A 9,630-nucleotide genomic window follows, 5' to 3' on the forward strand; every position below is an offset into this window, starting at 1 on the left:
TACCAGGTAACACAAGGCGGCGCCTTGATACCTTTATAATACCTACCTTATGTGTGCGCTCAGCAACGCACCCATGGTGGGCTGAGCTGCACTCAGAGTGGTGAGAGAGAGAGGGTGAAGGTAAACGAACGCTCTTGGGTGCATTATGGAAAAAGGGCTCCTTTGTGACAAAGTCAGGTGGAGCCAACTCTTTATTACATGCAACAAGAACATCCTCCTCAGCACCCTTCACAGAAGGGTGGGGGGAAATAGTGGGCACAGTCGACCTCGTCGCCGCGCCATCTCCTATTTTCTCCCCCACGTCCCGTCATGTACGTCGTCTCTTCTGGCTACCCTTGGGTGAGGCCCTGTTGCCTTCCTTCCACTCTGGTAAATGGGAGATACGCCTTGGCCCGCGAATGCACCTCCATAGGCGCCTCCCATGAGCCCTCCGCGTATTTAGCCAGTGAGGGCATTGCTGGAGCCAGAGGCTCAGCCGCCATTCTTGGTCTGGAAAACGGGCCGCCCTCCATCATATCCACTTCCGGTACAGCGGGAATAGGGGGCAGTGCTATTTCTAGCCGTCTAGCAGCCCTCTCAATGAGCCCAGGGAAGTCTGAGCACAGAGAGGCTGCTGCGAAAGACAGGGCTTTTGACCTCTCAGAGCCCGTGTCTTCATCGCCCAGGGAAGAATAACTAGCGACCGGTAGACAGTGTCCTTTCCCCCGCCTGTCAGGCACGGTTTTCTCCGGTACAAAGCAGGCGGGAGGCAGTGGCGACACCGGTGCTAGCTAGCTAACTAGCAAGCTAGCACACAGTGTCGCTAACTAGCAAACGAGCAAGTTAGCACACAGTTTTGCCCCAGCCTCCCGCCTGCTGTGCTAGCCGGAGGCGGGGGCTTCCGGTAGACAGTGTCCTTGTCCCCCGCCTGTCTGCACGGTTTTCTCGGGTACACGGGAGGTGTTACACAAGCAAGAAGATGTCGTGTTCGATGGGAGGCGTTCATGCAGTAACCAATGGGATGCTCGAGGGAATGTTCATGAAGGAACCAATGGGATGTTCGAAGGGGGGCATTCCTGCAGATGCAGGAATGCCCACATACAGGAACTCCCCGAATTACGGGCTGCCGTTGCACACTGTTGGTTTGAGTCGAACCCAGCCTTTTGTCAGGTTTATAGTTTTTATACCTGCCCTTTGTCAGGTTTATGTTTATTTTATCTATCAAGGTCTATGTCTCCCCCTAGTGCTAAAAATAATTGATGCACATGAGTATAACTTCTGCTCTACATAATTCTTCACATTGAAAATGACTGTGGAATCTGAAATAGTTCATGCTCCTCAATGGTCATTTGAATTATTGATTCGTATCCATTGATCATTGAAGACTTTAACTTATAAATGCCTCATGAACTTAGTACAACTCTTACTCCATCACAATAAAAAATATGATGTCGGCCTACACAACAATGTTATCATCAGAATATGTTAAAAACCATCATATTGATGTCATGGATTATCAGTCCTTGCATCCATAGCTCCATACATTTCTAAAGCATAAGTTAGCTTTGAAGCTAAAGTTAAAGTGGTGGAGCTCCAGTTTGGCTGAAAAACGAATTACAGATTGTGGCTTTAATAAACAGTCAAACAACAGGCTAGGAAAGATGTAAACAAACACAGCCAGTCAGCCACATAGATTCAACCACAATATAGCCTCCATCATTTGCTCTCCCTCAGGTAAGAGCTCCCCTACATTATACCCTTTGTGTCCACAGATAATAATAATAATAATAATATGCCATTTAGCAGACGCTTTTATCCAAAGCGACTTACAGTCATGCGTGCATACATTTTTGTGTATGGGTGGTCCCGGGGATCGAACCCACTACCTTGGCGTTACAAGCGCCGTGCTCTACCAGCTGAGCTACAGAGGACCACCAGATGACGCAATCTCAGTTGCACTCCATACAGCCCTTTCCCACCTGGACAAAAGGAACACCTACAGTGCATTCGGAAAGTATTCAGACCCCTTTACTTTTTCCACATTTTGTTACGTTACAGCCTTATTCTAAAATGGATTAAACTGTTTTTCCCCCTCATCAATCTACACACAATACCCGAAATTGACAAAGCAAAAACAGGTTTTTAGAAATTATTGCGTGGTCTTGGCTGTGTGCTTAGCGTTGTTGTCCTGTTGGAAGGAGAACCTTTGCCCCAGTCTGAGGTCCTGACCATTCTGGAGCAGGTTTTCATCAAGGAGCTCTCTGTACTTTGCTCCATTCATCTTTCCCTCGATGCTAACTAGTCTCCCAGTCCCTGCCGCTAAAAAACATCCCACAGCATGATGCTGGTGCCAGGTTTCCTCCAGATGTGACACTTGGCATTCAGGCCAAATAGTTCAATCTTGGTTTCATCAGACCAGAGAATCTTGTTTCTCATGGTCTGAAAGTCCTTTAGGTGCCTTTTGGCAAACTCCAAGCGGGCTGTCATGTGCCTTTTACTGAGGAGTGGCTTCCGTCTGGCCAATCTACCATAAAGGCCTGATTGGTGGAGTGCTGCAGAGATGGTTGTGTTTTCTCTAAGCAGGAGGTAAGCTTGGCTTCTTTTATGGTGTTGAGTAAAGCTTAAACCATGTATTTAGATCGTAGGTAGGTAGTTGTAGTTAGGTATTGTAGGTAGTTTATTTAGGTAGTTATTGTAGGTTTCCGTAGGTAATTATTGTAGGTAAGTATTGTTTACGGCGGAGCCCGGCGAAGCACGAGGCTAGCTAGCTAGCGGGTAGCTACTGGTAACGTTTAGCAACGGTGGAGAGTTGTTTCCAATGTTAATGTGCCAGCTAGCCAACGTTTAATTTTTGCTGCGTTATGAAAGGAACTAGACACGGACACGAATTATCTGTTTAGTGTGTTAACACACTACTGGTAGTTTGTTGTAACCAAGTATTGGTGCTAAACTGTGTGTTATTGGATGCTAGCATGCTAGTTAGCTATGGCGTCATAGTTAGGCATCGTGGGCTGTTGTGGGTAGTTACTGTAGGTTAGCATTGTTTTTCGGCGGTGCCGGGTGTAGCACGAAGCTAGCTAGCTAGCCGTTCTTCAAACAAAGTCAACACAGTAGCCATTGCTAGCTAGCCAACACGACCAGCTAACTGTACTGTAGTAGCTAAATACAATATACTTGTGCTAGCTAGCCAACGTCTAATTATTGCTGCGTTATGAAAGGAACTAGACACGGACACGAATGATCTGTTTAGTGTGTTAACACACTATTGGTAGTTTGTTGTAACCAAGTATTGGTGCTAAACTGTGTGTTATTGGATGCTAGCATGCTAGTTAGCTATGGTGTCATAGTTAGGCATCGTGGGCTGTTGTGGGTAGTTACTGTAGGTTGGCATTGTCTTCGGCGGTGCCGGGTGTAGCACGAAGCTAGCTAGCTAGCCGTTTTTCGAACAGAGTCAACACAGTAGCCATTGTGTGCTGTACTGTGGCAGCTAAATACAATATATTTGTGCTAAGCTAGCCAACGTTTAATTATTGCTGCGTTATGAAAGGAACTAGACACGGACACGAATTATCTGCTTAGTGTGTTAACACACTATTGGTGGTTTGTTGTGACCAAGTGTTGGTGCTAAACTGTGTGTTATTGGATGCTAGCATTCTAGTTAGCTATGGTGTCATAGTTAGCTAGCTGAATAAAGTGGGTTGAGTCTATTCCTTTAAACATTGAACCGCTGTGGTTCACAACAATTCTGATTTCTAAAGGTGGAAGTTGGGAGAGTTTTTGTTCGGGTGGTTCAGTGAAACAATTATAGTTTCTGAGGTGGAAGTTTTGGTGAGGGAGGCCCTGCTCTCTCCTCTCCCAGATGTTTAGTTCATTTCATTCCGATCTCCTCTGCATTATTGTAGCCATTTGCTACAGCCTGTCAACTATGCCTCTGCCTATCCCTGTTCTCTCCTCTCTGCACAGGCTACACAAACGCCTCACACCGCGTGGCTGCTGCCTCTCTAACCTGGTGGTCCCTGCACGCACCCCACACCTGGAGTTCCAGGTCTCAGGCAGCCTCTGGAACTGCCGTTCTGCTGCCAACAAAGCTGACTTCATCCCCGCCTATGCTAACCTCCAGTCCCTCGACTTCCTGGCGCTGACGGAAACATGGATTACCACTGAAAACACTGCTACTCCTACTGCTCTCTCCTCGTCTGACCATGTGTTCTCGCATACCCCGAGAGCATCTGGTCAGAGGGGTGGTGGCACAGGAATCCTCATCTCTCCCAAGTGGACATTCTCAATTTTTCCCCTAACCCACCTGTCTATCTCCTCATTTGAATTCCATGCTGTCACAGTCACTAGCCCATTTAAGCTTAATATCCTTGTCATCTATCGCCCTCCAGGTTCCCTTGGAGAGTTCATCAATGAGCTTGACGCCTTGATAAGTTCCTTTCCTGAGGATGGCTCACCCCTCACAGTTTTGGGGGATTTCAACCTCCCTATGTCCACATTTGACTCATTTCTCTCTGCCTCCTTCTTTCCACTCCTCTCCTCTTTTGACCTCACCCTCTCACCGTCCCCCCCTACTCACAAGGCAGGCAATACGCTTGACCTCATCTTTACTAGATGCTGCTCTTCTACTAATCTCACTGCAACTCCCCTCCATGTCTCCGACCACTACTTTGTTTCCTTTTCTCTCTCGCTCTCCTCCAACACTACTCACTCTGCCCCTACACAGATGGTAATGCGCCGCCGCAACCTTCGCTCTCTCTCTCCCACTACTCTCTCCTCTTCCATCCTATCATCTCTTCCCTCTGCTCAATCCTTCTCCCTCCAATCTCCTGATTCTGCCTCCTCAACCCTCCTCTCCTCCCTTTCTGCATCCTTTGACTCTCTGTGTCCCCTATCCTCCCGGCCGGCTCGGTCCTCCCCTCCAGCTCCGTGGCTTGATGACTCATTGCGAGCTCACAGAACAGAGCTCCGGGCAGCGGGACGGAAATGGAAGAAAACTAAACTCCCTGCCGACCTGGCATCTTTTCACTCCCTCCTCTCTACATTTTCTTCATCTGTTTCTGCTGCTAAGGCCACTTTCTACCACTCTAAATTCCAAGCATCTGCCTCGAACCCTAGGAAGCTCTTTGCCACATTTTCCTCCCTCCTGAATCCTCCCCCCCCCCCCCTCCTCTCTCTCTGTGGATGACTTCGTCAACCACTTTGAAAAGAAGGTTGACGACATCCGATCCTCGTTTGTTAAGTCTAATGACACTGCTGGTCCTACTCACACTGCCCTACCCTATGCTTTGACTTCTTTCTCCCCTCTCTCTCCAGATAAAATCCTGCGACTTGTGACTGCAGGCCGCCCAACAACCTGCCCGCTTGACCCCATCCCCTCCTCTCTTCTCCAGACCATCTCCGGTGACCTTCTCCCCTACCTCACCTCGCTGATCAACTCATCCCTGACCGCTGGCCATGTCCCTTCCGTCTTCAAGAGAGCGAGAGTTGCTCCCCTTCTCAAAAAACCAACACTCGATCCCACTGATGTCAACAACTACAGACCAGTATCCCTTCTTTCTTTTCTTTCCAAAACTATTGAGCGTGCCGTCTTTAGCCAACTCTCTTGCTATCTCTCTCAGAATGACCTTCTTGATCCAAACCAGTCAGGTTTCAGGACTGGTCATTCAACTGAGACTGCTCTTCTCTGTGTCACGGAGGCTCTCCGCACTGCTAAAGCTAACTCTCTCTCCTCTGCTCTTGTCCTTCTAGACCTGTCTGCTGCCTTTGATACTGTGAACCATCAGATCCTCCTCTCCACCCTCTCCGAGCTGGGCATCTCCGGCGCGGCTCACTCCTGGATTGCGTCCTACCTGACCGGTCGCTCCTACCAAGTGGCGTGGCGAGAAGCTGTCTCCGCACCACGTGCTCTCACCACTGGTGTCCCCCAGGGCTCAGTTCTAGGCCCTCTCCTTTTCTCCCTATACACCAAGTCACTTGGCTCTGTCATATCCTCACATGGCCTCTCCTATCATTGCTACGCTGACGATACACAACTAATCTTCTCCTTTCCCCCTTCTGATAACCAGGTGGCGAATCGCATCTCTGCATGTCTGGCAGACATATCAGTATGGATGACGGATCACCACCTCAAGCTGAACCCTGGCAAGACGGAGCTGCTCTTCCTCCCGGGGAAGGACTGCCCGTTCCATGATCTCGCCATCACGGTTGACAACTCCGTTGTGTCCTCCTCCCAGAGTGCGAAGAGCCTTGGCGTGACCCTGGACAACACCCTGTCGTTCTCCGCTAACATCAAGGCGGTGACCCGCTCCTGCAGGTTCATGCTCTACAACATTCGGAGAGTACGACCCTGCCTTACACAGGAAGCGGCACAGGTCCTAATCCAGGCACTTGTCATCTCCCGTCTGGATTACTGCAACTCGCTGTTGGCTGGCCTCCCTGCCTGTGCCATTAAACCCCTACAACTCATCCAGAATGCCGCAGCCCGTCTGGTGTTCAACCTTCCCAAGTTCTCTCACGTCACCCCCCTCCTCCGCACACTCCACTGGCTTCCAGTTGAAGCTCGCATCCGTTACAAGACCATGGTGCTTGCCTATGGAGCAGTGAGGGGAACGGCACCTCTGTACCTTCGGGCTCTGATCAGTCCCTACACCCAAACGAGGGCATTGCGTTCATCCACCTCTGGCCTGCTGGCTCCCCTTCCTCTGCGGAAGCATAGTTCCCACTCAGCCCAGTCAAAACTGTTCGCTGCTCTGGCACCCCAATGGTGGAACAAGCTCCCTCACGACGCCAGGACAGCGGAGTCACTCACCACCTTCCGGAGACATTTGAAACCCCACCTCTTTAAGGAATACCTGGGATAGGATAAAGTAATCCTTCTACCCCCCCAAAAAAAAAAATTGTAAAGTGGTTATCCCACTGGCTATAGGGTGAATGCACCAATTTGTGAGTCGCTCTGGATAAGAGCGTCTGCTAAATGACGTAAATGTGCCCTTGAGCAAGGCACTTAACCCTAATTGCTCCTGTAAGTCGCTCTGGATAAGAGCGTCTGCTAAATGACTAAAATGTAAATGTAAATGTAATGGTTGTCCTTCTGGGAGGTTCTTCTGGCCAAGCACAACTCCAACACCATCATTAAGTTTGCTGACGACACAACGGTGGTAGGCCTGATCACCGACAACGATGAGACAGCCTATAGGGAGGAGGTCAGAGACCTGGCAGTGTGGGGCCAGGACAACAACCTCTCCCTCAACATGAGCAAGACAAAGGAGCTGATCGTGGACTACAGGAAAAGGAGGGCCGAACACTCCCCCATTCACATCGACAGGGCTGTAGTGGAGCGGGTTTGAGAGCTTCAAGTTCCTTGGTGTCCACATCACCAACAAACTATCATGGTCCAAACGCACCAAGACAGTCGTGAAGAGCGCACGACAACGCCTATTCCCCCTCAGGAGACTGAAAAGATTTGGCATGGGTCCCCAGATCCTCAAAAAGTTATACAGCTGCACCATCGAGAGCATCCTGAGCGGTTGCATCACCGCCTGGTATGGCAACTTCTTGGCATCTGACCGTAAGGCGCAACAGAGGGTAGTGCGTACGGCCCAGTACATCACTGGGGTCAAGCTTCCTGCCATCCAGGACCTCTATACTAGGCGGTGTCAGAGGAAGACCCAAAAAATTGTCAAAGTCTCCAGTCACCCAAGTCATAGACTGTTCGCTTTGCTACCGCACGGCAAGTGGTACTGGAGCACCAAGTCTAGGTCCAAAAGGCATATTAACAGCTTCTACCCCCAAGCGATAAGATTGCTGAACAATTAATAAAATGGCCACCCGGGCTATTTGCATTGACCCCCCCCCCCCCCTCCCCCCCTTGTCTTTACATGGCTGCTACATGCTGTTTATTATCTATGCATAGTGACTTTACCCATACCTACATGTACAAATACCTCAATTACCTCGACTAACCTTTACCCCTACACATTGACTCGGTACCGGTACCCCCTGAATCGTTATTGTTATTTTATTGTGTTACTTTTTTTTAGTTTAGTTTATTTGGTCAATATTTTCTTAACTCTGTTTTCTTAAAACTGCATTGTTGGTTAAGGGCTTGTAAGTAAGCATTTCACGGTAAGGTCTAAACCTGTTGTATTTGGCGCATGTGACAAATACAATTTTATTTTTGTCAGTGGAGCCTCCTGGTGGAAAGGTTTTCTTCTTGCTTACATTAAGAAGTAGGGTAAGTAGCCCCTAGACACTGATCTTGGGTCAGTTTTGTATCTTCCCCACTAATGGTTAAGGTTAGGATTGGGGGAGGGGAAGCTGATCCTAGATCTTTACCTAGGGGAAACTTCACCCTGGAGCTTATATTACAGATCTTCATCCCACTACTACAGGGAACCATTTTATCCCAAATAACCTACATAGTTAATATGCAGCGACTACCTGGTATGACAGTACTGAGATTTAGAGACTCCTCAGACAATTGAATATTTGTTATATTTATTATACATTCTTTACACTGTCCCATATGAAATGCTGAATGCTTTGTTTTCATTGGGCAAGCTCGTTTTGCATCTCCAGGTGCCCTGGTTGGTGGAGATTTTACTTTAGGACTAATGGAAATGTCTAAAATGTGCAAACTACTCGCACCCGGGGCACCGGACGATGCAAAACAAACTCACTCGTTGAACATGCCCAAACTCATGTGCATTACATAATAAAGTCTGCAGATGTCAGTGTAGCTCTCATACATCAGCCTAATAAAACCTTTTTTACACTGCACTTAGAGTGTCACTATTGAACAAGGCAAGTGTATGCCATGAAACCACTTTTAAAATAATAATAATAATATGCCATTTAGCATATTGCATATTATCATGGTTATTGTACAATTATGTGCTTTTAGTTTTAAATAACACTTAAAACTCTATTTTAAAACTATTTAAAAACCCTTTCCAACCCAAACTGCATCAACTCCCTTTCCATCATCTGAAGCTGACTAGAGACATTCAATTTCCATCTAATCAATATGTATTTGTTTTTTGTATTTGTTGCTTTTTATGCAGATTGAGATAATTTTTTTGTAATGAGAAACGCTATACAAGCTAAATACAATTATTATTATTATTATTATTATTATTATTATTATTATTATTATTATTAAAATTATTTTGCAGGCCTATAGGGGCACAGGATCAGAGGAGAGGCACACATCAATAGGCCTACCTCTGATGGCCCCTTTCAGACAAACCTGAAATCATCTGCTTTGTGTAGGCTATGAAAAGCACTGGGTCTGGTTAACATGGGGGTTGGGGAAAGGAAGTCTAATTCCACAATAGACCTACTGGCATAGCCACTAAATTATCCCTTTGTGTTTGTTGGACATAACTGATGCTGTCTACGCTCCTGCTCCTCCCCCTTTCTTCAAATCGCTACGTCAGTGGTCGAGACAGGTAGGCTACGGCTATTATTGCACAGGATACCTCACGTGAACTTCCAGGTTATTGGCTATTGTCTGTATTCGCATCTTTCCTGTCGGCAAGCATATAAAAAGCTTAGTGTGTAAGTTCCTTTGTGGGATACCTGAACAGTTGCTCTTGTCGGTGAATGATCGACCGTTATTGGTTTTAGGCAACATAGCCTAATTTCCCATAC

Source organism: Coregonus lavaretus, assembly GCF_964263955.1.
Source record: "Coregonus lavaretus genome assembly, chromosome: 15".
NCBI lineage: Eukaryota > Metazoa > Chordata > Actinopteri > Salmoniformes > Salmonidae > Coregonus > Coregonus lavaretus.